The 11,592-nt window shown below is 42.6% G+C and overlaps 1 long non-coding RNA gene across 1 annotated transcript; it reads left to right on the top strand.

The window, feature by feature from the left end:
• Window positions 1-349: 349 nt before the first annotated feature.
• On the top strand, window positions 350-11,239 carry LOC310898370. The gene is made up of 3 exons (XR_014583243.1): window positions 350-477; window positions 4,745-4,840; window positions 10,129-11,239. It is a non-coding gene; the product is annotated as an uncharacterized lncRNA (long non-coding RNA).
• Window positions 11,240-11,592: the final 353 nt, after the last annotated feature.

Here is an 11,592-nt window from a genome sequence, read left to right as displayed (position 1 = left end):
TTCATGTGTAGCCAAAAGAAGCTGTACATGGTAGAAGTATTTAGGAATATTCCAATTTTTCCTGAGCAGCTGCCTCTACATTCTGCCAGCAAGTGAATGGACATTTGGTCTAGGATTGCACGGCTGTTCTCACATCTTTTCTTTCAGGCAGAGTTGTGGTCTGAAATAAGCATGTGAATTCAGGACTGATTAAGGCACATTTAAATACACCATAATTAAGGTACTATAAGTCTATAATTCTTATTCTCTTCTCAGTAATTGATCAGTTCTCACCTATGTAATTGGGTGATGGGAATTTTCATTCTTTGTCAAGTCTACTGTTTATTTCAGGTGGCTTTCTTATACTCCTAGATGTTCAGTCCTACTGCAGCCTAAGGTCAATATTATTCACGACTAACCTGGAAACTGGACCACGATTGAAATCATATCTGCATCTCCATCCTACTCTGGAACCAGGACCTGGACCTGAACTTCATGGTTGGCCTTTTTCTTTGTCATGTGTTTGTCTGTGTTACTGTCTCCCACCAACCTTTGGAATATGATGCTGAACCTCTCAGCAAGGGTAGCTTTTAGCTAAACCACAGAAAAGGCAAATGAGTATAAATTGAAACTGCCTTGGCTTTTGCCCATTTCCTGGTATCGTGTCTTTAGGGCTTTCTCCACCAAGGTATGTGTCCAGCCAACAAGTAGATGAAGAGATATTTGAGAGCACATGGGCCAAGCTGAGCCTGAATCTCATCAGATCATGGCCACCTGAAAGACTGGGGTGTGGGAGATTTCAATTAAGTCTGTATTTTCTTGGTTTCTTATTCCACTGGGGGAGAAATCTAACTCTTCAGAGACTACAAATGCAAGTTTTAGAGGTCCTATGGGGAGGATGATAGCTTTGATCACTCAAGTTTTCTTCCATAGTAGTTTCTCTGTTTTTTGTTTATTTGCTTGTTTTATTTTAACAGTCACATTGGCTATAACAGGAGAAAGAACACCTTTGTGTTAGAAAAAAATCCAGACTGGGTTAACCTCCTGAGAAACTGGCATGAGAACCTGTCTTTGCCCTCCCTTAAATTATATACTTGTTCTCCCCCACTGCTAAGATAAAATACAATGAAAAAGAGTCTTTTCAATTTTTCTTTCACCAGCGTGTTAAGATATTGTCAGGTCAGCCCTGGTGGTAGGGTAGCAGATGACTAATAGCTATGTTTTTTAATTAAACGCTATCAGAAGCGGATGATAGATTAGCATTCCCACCCCCTGCATTTCCCAGAACATTTCAAAATTACTTTTTGAAAAATGGACTTAAAAAAAAAAAGCATGAAACAATGATGGGAATTCCTTGTCCTCATTTCTGGACTAGAATAAAAGCTTTCTAGCTGTGAGAGAAGGAAAACTTCATTTGTTTATTTATTTATTACATTTCAACCCAGCGCAGGCCTGACTTGTACCTGGTTGGTATTTCTGCACCAAAGCTGGATCTCACCTTCATAGGTCTCTGTTTTACTGCAAGTATTTCTACTGTCACAGGAAAGATTTTATCCTATAAATCCCTGCAGCAAACTCTATCCTATAAATTATCCTATAAAAGATTTTATCCTATAAATCCCTGCAGCAAACTCTGGTGTCTCTGCTGGTGTAAATGATTGTGGATCTCCCAGCAGGTAAGTGGGAAGAAGCTGGCCAAGAGGTTTTATCCTGCTCTGCTTTGCAGGACATGTTAATTCAAGATGCCCAATGATATTTAGTTAAGTTGCATGTTTTGTTCTGCTGCAGATGAACACTGAATACATCTTAAAGCAGAAGGCATAAGAGGCATGATTCATGTCAATAACCTTCACATATGCAGTGATGAATATTGACTAAAGTGCCCTGATTCTCTCTATGGGCATGGGGAGAAAAAGCTCATTCTGGACAGTCCCAGGGTTCATACACTAGCTCAAGGACTTTTTCTGCACCACAGCTGTAAAGTGGGAGAATTACACCAGGTTTATTTAATCCAGGCATTGTGATGAACATGTTACTGTGGTCACATTAGCAGCTGCTTACAGACAACTTTCTGTAAGCACACAGGTGGTGACCACGTATTAAAGGCAAACTCTTGCCTATTTTTTCTTTGCCTCTCCAGCAGAAGCACTACAAAAAAGTGCAGCTCCTCTTCCTCTTTCCTCATGACATTATTATGTAAATCATTGTATCACTAAGAATAAGCACTTTGCCTATGCCTGAGAAGAGATGTTATCTGGGTTTCTCACCTTACAATTCAAAAAAAAAAAAAAAAAAAAAAAAAAAAGAAGGCATTGTATCCAAAAAGGAGATGTTGGCATTTGTGATACTTAGAGCTGTAACCCCTGAAAATAATTAAACATAGGAGGTTGAGTGAGCCCCACATTTCTATTGGTGGTGTTTACTGGGAGTGAATGGAGAAAAGTCTGAACCCGTGGAAAGTAAAAGCTCTCTTATCCAGAAGTAGCTCATAATTCAGGGCTACAGTTCTGCACCTAGAAGAAATAAGGGTCCAGAGTCTGAAACTGAGAAGCAAGAACTTAAAACATATCTCAGTGCAAGCTGAGTGGATCACCATTTTCTCTTGAAAGAGCTGTGGCCCGTTTTGTTATGGCTATCAGTTAGAGCACCCAAGCCATGAAGACAGACACGAGCTCTAGACTGTCCATCAGTTTGAACAGATAGCTAACAACATTGTCATCAGAAAATAAGTGATATTAAAGTGACTAAAGCCTAAAGGGTTTAGTTTTAGGTCAAGCCCTAAAGGGTTAGTTTTGGGTTGCTTTTCTCAATATAGGAGCTTAGATTCTTCCTGAGCTAAACTTTAGGTCCCTGAATGCTATTCTGGATGCTGTCCAGAATGAACAAGTGGTGGGGAATAGGGATGTAAATAAAATGGGCACGTCATTAACTTTTTATCTTCATTTTAATTTCTATTATTCAAGATTTTAGCCCGCAGAAGTTGGTGTATTTGTAATGAAGGAGATGCAAGCAGTTTGCAAGGCACACTATAAATCTGAAAGATTGGAAAATTGGGCTGGTGCCTAGATGGATGTTTATTTTTTTAAAAATATGTATTTATCTCTCTCCCTTTCAATGAAAAGTTGTGTCAGTGCTTAGAAACAGGAAAATGTTCTTTATCCTTTTCTTTTCTCTGCTGCATGTCTTTTTTTTCTTTTTTTTTCTTTTATTTATTTATTTATTTATTTATTTTTCTGAGACTCCTCCATCCTCAGATATGGCACGCATTTGCCATATAACACACAATGTTTCAAAGCATCAGAGTCCTAGCTATCAATATGACTGTGCTAACTTCCTGGATGCCTTGTGCAGTTCAACAAATCCCGAGCTGCAGCACACATGCCAATAAACTCCTGCTTACAGGCAGTGGTGAGTGAAAATATGATCTAGGCTCTTCCCTCTGCCAGCTGTATAACTTCTGACCAAGAAAATTCAAGTGAGGTGCAGCTCTCCTGGAGATGCTTATTAATTTCTAGGCCCATCTCAAGTGTGTTGTTGCAAGAAAAAAGAGAAGAAGTTATAGGATATGGTATTTCCTTGATTTTTTTTCCACTGGACCCGTTCTGAACTCATTTTGAGCACACCAAAATGTCACTTCAGGAGTGAAATAAAAGGAAAAGGCTGCTATGCTGCTGGAAAAGCATCTGCGTCAGAGTTTACCTGCTTTGCATGTAACATGGTGACACAAACAGAGGGGCCTTGTATGCCTGTCACAGTGCCCTGTGGCCAGCAACAGAAACGGGCATTTCTAAATTAATAGACCATTTCTGTATTAATTTATCACTCTGGTACACACAGGGCTAACTATTTTCCAGAAGCTGGCTACTGCACCTCATATAGCTGACTGAGCTTAAAACAGTATGAAAGAAATACAGTTGCTTTCTTGATATGATGTATTTGGCCTCATGAAAGGGCATTTTGTTGAGGTAGCGCATAGAAATCTTAGAAAGTGCCTACGGACACAGATACCATCCCTGGGGGAAGGCAGCAAACCTGAGCAGGGAAAGTGGCGTAAATCACGGGACTTAATGTGCAGCTCATAAATCCTGTGCTTGTACGGAGCCCTGATTAGGCAGGACGATGTCTGAGGCCTTTTGCTTCGCGTAACGCAATGCGTGGCATTTGCATCCACACAGCAGTGAAACGAGCTGAGATTTGCATCTCATTTTAACTCCTCCACGCTATGGGCGGGTCAGACTCCAATCTTGACTACATCAGTATAAATACGAGAAAAGCCCTCGGTTTCACAAGAGCTACTCCAAAAATACCCCCCCCCCCCATTTGAGATGAGGGTCTGACCCCCTTACAATTCCAAATTATGCTAGTTTGACATGAGATAATAATATCAACCTACAAATTTATGTCAAACATCTGTGCTTGCTACTCACAATAATTTGTATATATGCATATAAATGCTTATTTTATATTTGCATATTGTTTATTTGCATATTCGGGGGGCAGAATGCAAGATGTTTGCACCGATAAGTTTTCATGTGCCTGGAGCTGTCTGAGAGGTTAGGTTGTTACTAGACGATGGCTGGATGTTGCTTAGACAGCAAATGTCTGGTGGTCACATAAAGCAGTCAGCGCATAGCTCCTGGAGATTTGGGCATGGAATTGCCTTTCCAGGTAGCAACATTTGCAATACTTTGGGTTTCTGGTGCTGTCAACGTTCCCTTCTTAATTTCTTACATAAGCCTTCCTGGATATCTTCTTTCTATCAAAGGTGTGACCAAGGGCAAAAGAGAGGAAGGAAGAGCCCGTTGTCACTCTCTGTCCTGCCATCTGAGGAACATTTTCATGCATAACCTCCGTGTTCAAGGTAAGTTACCTCTGTGGGACCTGTTGTAAGGTGACGGAGTTGCTATATGCTCCCTCTTCCTCTGCCTACATAGTGAAAAAAACCAGGTTTTTCTCGGCTCCCATCATTACTGATGGTGACTCAGAGTGAATTATGATTTATATCATCTCTGCAGATGCCCCCATCATGGAGAGAACCCAGCAGCTGTCAGGGCTGTGGGTTTAGGCCCTCCTGAGTGCTTTGTCTTCTCCACTCGTGCAGTGGAGATGTGGGACGGGATGCTGCCCACCACCCTGTGATCCCAGGGGATGTGGCCGCAGCTCTGACAGACGAAGCGATCGAGGTCTGCAGGCTGGGTGCCTGCTCTTGTTTATGCTCATGTAAATTAGGAGACAGCCCAAGGGCCCCCCAGGCTTATTCCTGACCTACATCAGAGTGTGTCAGTAGATTTTGACCCCAGGGACTGGACATGTTAAACGTATTCTAGCTGGCATAGTGCAGGCTAAACAAGTAATCAAATATCCTGTCCTTTCCATTATTTCTTCCTGCTCAGGCACTGGTGGATTTATTAAATAATCCCTCTAAATTAAATCTCTCCCTTTTGTAAACCCAACATGGATATCTATGCTTTCAGGACTTAACTGAAAGAGTGTCTATGAAGCTAATTCATTTTCCTTATCCACTTTCACATGTTAACCATGCAAGGCAGTAAATGCTTTTTTCTTTTCCAGCACAATTAGCTGTAACATATGTTTGTTGCATAGTAATTTATTCTAATGCAGCAAGACAGTATTTCCCTAATGATGTATGCTTCTGAGAAAAGATGAAGCGTCTCTCCTTTAACAAGCATAGGCAGCTGGATGAGAAGCCACTGTTTCCTTTAATCTGTCTCAGGCAGACCCAACCAAGTCACAAAAATGGGTCCAATTCTCTGTGTTCTCAGTAAGCACAGCAGTGATCTCTTCTCCTTGTAGCATCCAGCATTTCACTTGTACTTCATGTGAGAGGAAATGATAAGAGAAGTGAGCCTAGAAGAATTTTTGTCTATTTACTGGCTACTATAAAGTTGTTTTATCTTCTGCAGCAAGCTGTCATGTAAAGTTTTGTGATTTGGACTTCAATTTAAAGAATTATCCCTGCTTAAAAAAAAATGCTCTCCAAAGCATGTCTAGGTGCTGCACAGCACTCCATATAGAAGAGAAAACTACACAATAAATCTCGAAGTGTATGTTGTTCATTCCTGCTTTTTTTCCAGTGTCTAAAAGCATTTTTTTCTAATTTCCAAAGTATTTTTTTAAAACGAATAAGTATTTGTGCCTCTAGGGATCTCACTTTACCCTGGTTGCTGGAGGAGCCTGAAAAAGTCATTGGAGGACCTATACAATGAAAAAACATAACAGCTCTTACTCCACTTTAAGAAAGGAAGGATGCTTGTTATGCTGTCTGAATGCTAGAAGCCTGATCAAATTCCTGGAAGACTAGCAAATATCTGTACCATCCGGAAACCGTTGCTTCTTAAACAGTGCCAGCATGCAGTGAGCAGCAACATGTCAGATGTCAGCATCTTATCACAGTATCACAGTATCACAGATTTCTAGGTTGGAAGAGACCTCAAGATCATCGAGTCCAACCTCCGACCTAACACTAAGTACTCCACTAAACCATATCGCTAAGCTCTACATCTAAACGTCTTTTAAAGACCTCCAGGGATGGTGACTCCACCACCTCCCTGGGCAGCCCGTTCCAATGCTTAATAACCCTTTCGGTAAAGAAGTACTTCCTAACATCCAACCTAAAACTCCCCTGGCACAACTTTAGCCCATTCCCCCTCGTCCTGTCACCAGGCACGTAGGAGAACAGACCAACCCCCACCTCTTTACAGCCTCCTTTAAGGTAACTGTAGAGAGCGATAAGGTCACCCCTGAGCCTCCTCTTCTCCAGGCTGAACAAGCCCAGCTCCCTCAGCCGCTCCTCGTAAGACTTGTTCTCCAGACCCCTCACCAGCTTGGTCGCCCTTCTCTGGACTCGCTCGAGCACCTCCATGTCCTTCCTGTAGCGAGGGGCCCAAAACTGAACACAGTACTCGAGGTGCGGCCTCACCAGAGCCGAGTACAGGGGCACAATCACTTTCCTAGACCTGCTGGCCACGCTGCTTCCTATGCAGGCCAGGATGCTGTTGGCCTTCTTGGCCACCTGGGCACACTGCTGGCTCATATTCAGCCGACTATCAACCAATACTCCCAGGTCCCTCTCGGCCAGGCAGCTTTCCAGCCACTCATCTCCCAGCCTGTAGCTCTGCTTGGGGTTGTTGCGCCCCAGGTGCAGGACCCGGCACTTGGCCTTGTTGAACTTCATACAGTTGACCTCAGCCCATCGCGCCTATCCAGATCCTCCTGCAGAGCCTTCCTGCCCTCGAGCAGATCGACACACGCACTTAGCTTGGTGTCATCTGCAAACTTACTGAGGGTGCACTGGACGCCCTCATCCAGATCATCGATAAAGATATTAAAGAGGACCGGCCCCAGTACCGAGCCCTGGGGGACACCACTAGTGACCGGCCTCCAACCAGATTTGACTCCATTCACCACAACTCTCTGGGCCCGGCTATCCAGCCAGTTTCTAACCCAGCGAAGCGTACGCCAGTCCAAGCCAATCTTCCAGTGATCTAACCATTTGCAAGGGATCTTACAGCTTCATGAAATCAAAGACACCAAAAATAATCAAAAACCAGCCCAAAACAGTGACACAGCAGTGGGGCTGCAGATAGGGAAAGCCAACATCTGCCTTGTGCTGCTCTTTGGTATAGTGTAATGCCTCCACATGAGGAGATCCCTGAGCAGGTTCTCCCACTCTGCAGCACACAGGAAGCATCCCAGAGCTCCCACTTTCTATTCTGTCCCTGTTGCCTCCAAGGCTAGGAGCAATGCCTTAGTTTAGGCATAGGTTTTGGCCCACAGTTTTGGCCCACTGTTGCAGATATAATCTTTTCATCTCTCTGTGATACACTGCCTTTTCATTTTTTAGGAGAAAAGTTTCTCCAACACAATAAAACAACCTCTGTAAAATAGATTTTCTTTCATTTCTTTTATTTCTTTTCTTTATTTTCCTTATTTCTTTAATTTCTTTCCACTTTTCTCCATCGTGTTGTTCTTCCTTTTGGACTCCTCCTGGGAATTACTTAGGGATACAGAGATATCTCCTTTCTCTTTCATGAGTTCTCAAAACTTTAAATGCTCGTTGTTTGGGAAAAAGAAGTGTTTTTCTGATTTAATGATGGTCCAGAATCAACCTGCATTCAGCATGATGGCATTTTAAAGGATTGGAAGTCCTAGCATGGCTTATTGTAAAAGCCTTTTTGGCAATGACTTGTACAAAACTCAGCAGTCCCAACAGTGTGGAGGGACAAGGCTGGGTGCATCGGTGCCCCCTGCCCAAGGTGAGCACAGACAAGGCAATGCATTACACAGACAAGGCCTACAGCACCTGAGCCTGTGTAGAATGAGTTGTTGTGAAGTTGGAAAAAAATCATTGAAGTGCAAAGAAATATAATGCAAAGGGTGAATCCCCTGGTGGAGAGCTCACGGGTGGTCACCAGACAGCACCTGGAGGGAAGGCATAGCGTGTGGGATCTGGTGGCACCAACTGGTGGCCCCTGGTCCACACAGCCTTCCCAAACCTCTGGTGGGGCCTGGGTCCCTCCTGGAGTTTTGAGTAGCTGAGTTTCAGAGTATCAGGCTTTATTTATTTTGGGGATTTTCTTCTCTTTCTCCCCCCCCCCCCCGCTTGCAGAGGTGCTAAGTATTAAAATAACAGTGAGGAAGGGGAGAAATCACATCTTGGCATTTCTCAGTGAAAGCCTGCCAGACCTTTAATAAACTGTTTTATGTTGAAAACATTTGAAGAATGGCTCTGCAAACAGTGATAATACTTAATCGTTAAGCTTTCAAACAGCCTGGCCTGACAGCCTTAACCTTTGCACTGTGCAAGTGAAAACATAAGGCACAAACGAAACCCCTTCCTGTAGTAACTCCACTGGGCTGCGTAGCGGATTACACCAGGTATGAATTCACCCCCTGGCATTTGGTTCGTTTCTAGCACCAAGTCATCGTGGCTTAGATTAAACCCCAGTGCCCTGATATAAGGCTCCCAATAGAGTTAATTACTCAGCTCTTTATAATAATCCATCGCACAGTCAACCCACAAAACATTTCATCACAGTAGCAGCCTGAATGTTCAGTTAGGGGGCCAATTAATCAAGTTGGCATTTAAAAAATATAAGACTGCATTTTATAATAGTGTAAAACATCAAGGTATTAATTTTAGTTGCATTTGGCATGCACAGCCGCGTATACACAGTATCTCTCTACCGTTTGATTTATTACATTTAAGACTGAATGGCTTTGGAAATCAATTTTATTAGACTTCATTATTTTCAAACATAAAATAAAGTGAAAGCATTAGTTAATAATAGCTTTTAAATTCTAGATAAAGATGCCCAAAGGGAAAATATATAAACCCTGGTGCATTGTATATTGTACATTTTTTGCATGAAGCAGCTTGGTGATTTGGAAAAAGAAATGGTGCAAATTAAAGAGTGGATAAGGGGATGGTTTGTAGGTATTACCACTCATCCAGTGTGCCCAGGAATGAATGGAAATCATTTCATTGTCTCCAATGTGCTTTGGATCAGAAAATATAAATGCGTGGCATCTGTCTCATTTAACTACAACAATAACAACAGAAAGAGAAAATGAATGAGGAGTTGTCTTTTAAGAGACAAGAGAAAATCCCTTCTTTATTTGCAGATGTTTCCCCATCCAGAGCTATACTGGGGGGAGGAAGGGGTAGATTAGAAATTAATGAAAGAGAGAAATCTGTGTCGCAGCACTGAGAAACTGGCCCACAAGTCATTCCCAGCAGCCTGTAATGTGATCTCTCCCGACTGTCGGCACCTGTGTGATGGAGAGGCCAAGAGCAGAGATTTGTTGGGGGTTTGTAGCTGCTAGGTGGGCAGTAGTTCCCATCGAGGCGGTCAATGTGCAGGTTGGTGGAGCAACCAGCACAGGTCACCGTGTGGGGACCAGTGCATGGCCTTCATTGGCAAGGTCTTGCTAGACAGTGAGCATGGCCTGGGGGTTTAAAAACTTTAAACATACACACACAAGTATATGTGTATGTATATATGTGCATTTATATATACATTTTCCTATCAAAACATGGCTACTTAGAATGAAATGAATGTTATCTATGACCATTCTGTGCCTCCAAAATAGACAAATGTATATACAATTTTTTTTAACAAATCATAGGTGTAGGTTCACTTGATTTTGAGGTCTTCTGCTGCTAACACTACCATCACCGGGAGGACGTGGCTCGGGAGCTAGGCCAGAGGGAACACAGGACAGCTGGACACAGCTCGATGCTGACAGAGGTGCTGCAGCAGGTGGTGGGTATATATATATATATATATGGCCATGGAAAGATGAAAAGTCAAAGGCTGATTATAGCTTTGCTGGTGAAGTTCATGTTACTCAGATTAACCTGTCCTGGCAAGAAATCTGTGTACAAACCCAGATCCTGAAAAGCAGAAATGGGCAGTGCTGTGATATACCTACTGATTTTTTATTTTTTATTTATTTTTTAATTAGAATTCGAAGAGATTCACCTGCTTTTAGGGTGCTTCCTCAACAGACTCTGGGTAATGAGTTCTGCAGGGGAGTCTGAATTTACAGCTGAGATCAATCCCTATGTCATCATATCTATCTAATCCTGTCAACATTACTAATGCTTTGCACCATGGAACAGAGCAGGACCAGTGGTGCTGGCAAACCAAGACCTGCATGAAACCTGAACTGAGTTTTTTCCCCATTGCTTGCAGTGGGCAGCTTCCCTGTGTGGTGCTGATACTGTGTGGTTTTACCCTGGGAGAGTTCCCTGTCTGCTTCCTATATTTCCAATGAGCCTCTTTTCTTTTGCTGCAGTTTCAAATTCTCAAAATGCAGATTTATTTCTTTTTTTCCAGGGGTTTCTCTCTCTCCTCCTTTTTCTTTTTTTTTTTTTTTTGGAGACAGCATAATCTCAGGACCTCGTCTGAACTCTCTTGTGCTAAAACATTAATCTGCATTGCATAACATTTCAGAGCAAACAGTGCTGGAGTGAAAGCAAGCTCTCCCCATCTGTATTTTACTCACTTTGCTCCTCTCGGCAAACAGAGATGACATTTTTGTGCACAATAGGCCAACCCAAGAAATAGAGGGGTTCATTCTGGGAGGGTTTTTGTGTTTGCAAAGTCCTCCCACTATTTTATAAAATGAAGACAAGTCCAGCTGCGTCTCACATGCCAAACAACATACCAAACAGCTTATTAGTTAAGGGGCAGCATCAGCCCCTTTGGGATGAGGTTAGAGGATGGTGGAAAATTGATTTAGGAGAAATGTGAACAAATAAATTATCTACCTAGGAATTATTAAATGTGTGCTTTGTTTTCTTTAATCTTGTTGTTTTATTTTCATCCCAAGGTTCTTCCCAGGATTTGCAGCTGCTACCTGCTGTGCTAACTGGTGCTTGCTTGAGATCCAACATTAGTTATCCAATATTATAACTAATTGGATATTCTTGAGAATTGTACTCCTGGGAGTTGCCTCAACATGGCCACTCCAGGTGCTGATCTGGGTGGCAGCTCCCTTAGCCTCAGGCAGGGACTTTTTCCCAGTTAAGCTGTCTCTTCTCCAGGAAAAAAAAGTCTTTTGGTGTCACACAGCTGAGAAAGGGCC

This window comes from Anser anser, assembly GCF_964211835.1.
Source record: "Anser anser genome assembly, chromosome: 4".
NCBI classification, from domain to species: Eukaryota; Metazoa; Chordata; class Aves; order Anseriformes; family Anatidae; genus Anser; species Anser anser.
Note: the sequence above shows the minus strand (reverse complement) of the source record. Positions and strands in the feature narration are given on the sequence as shown.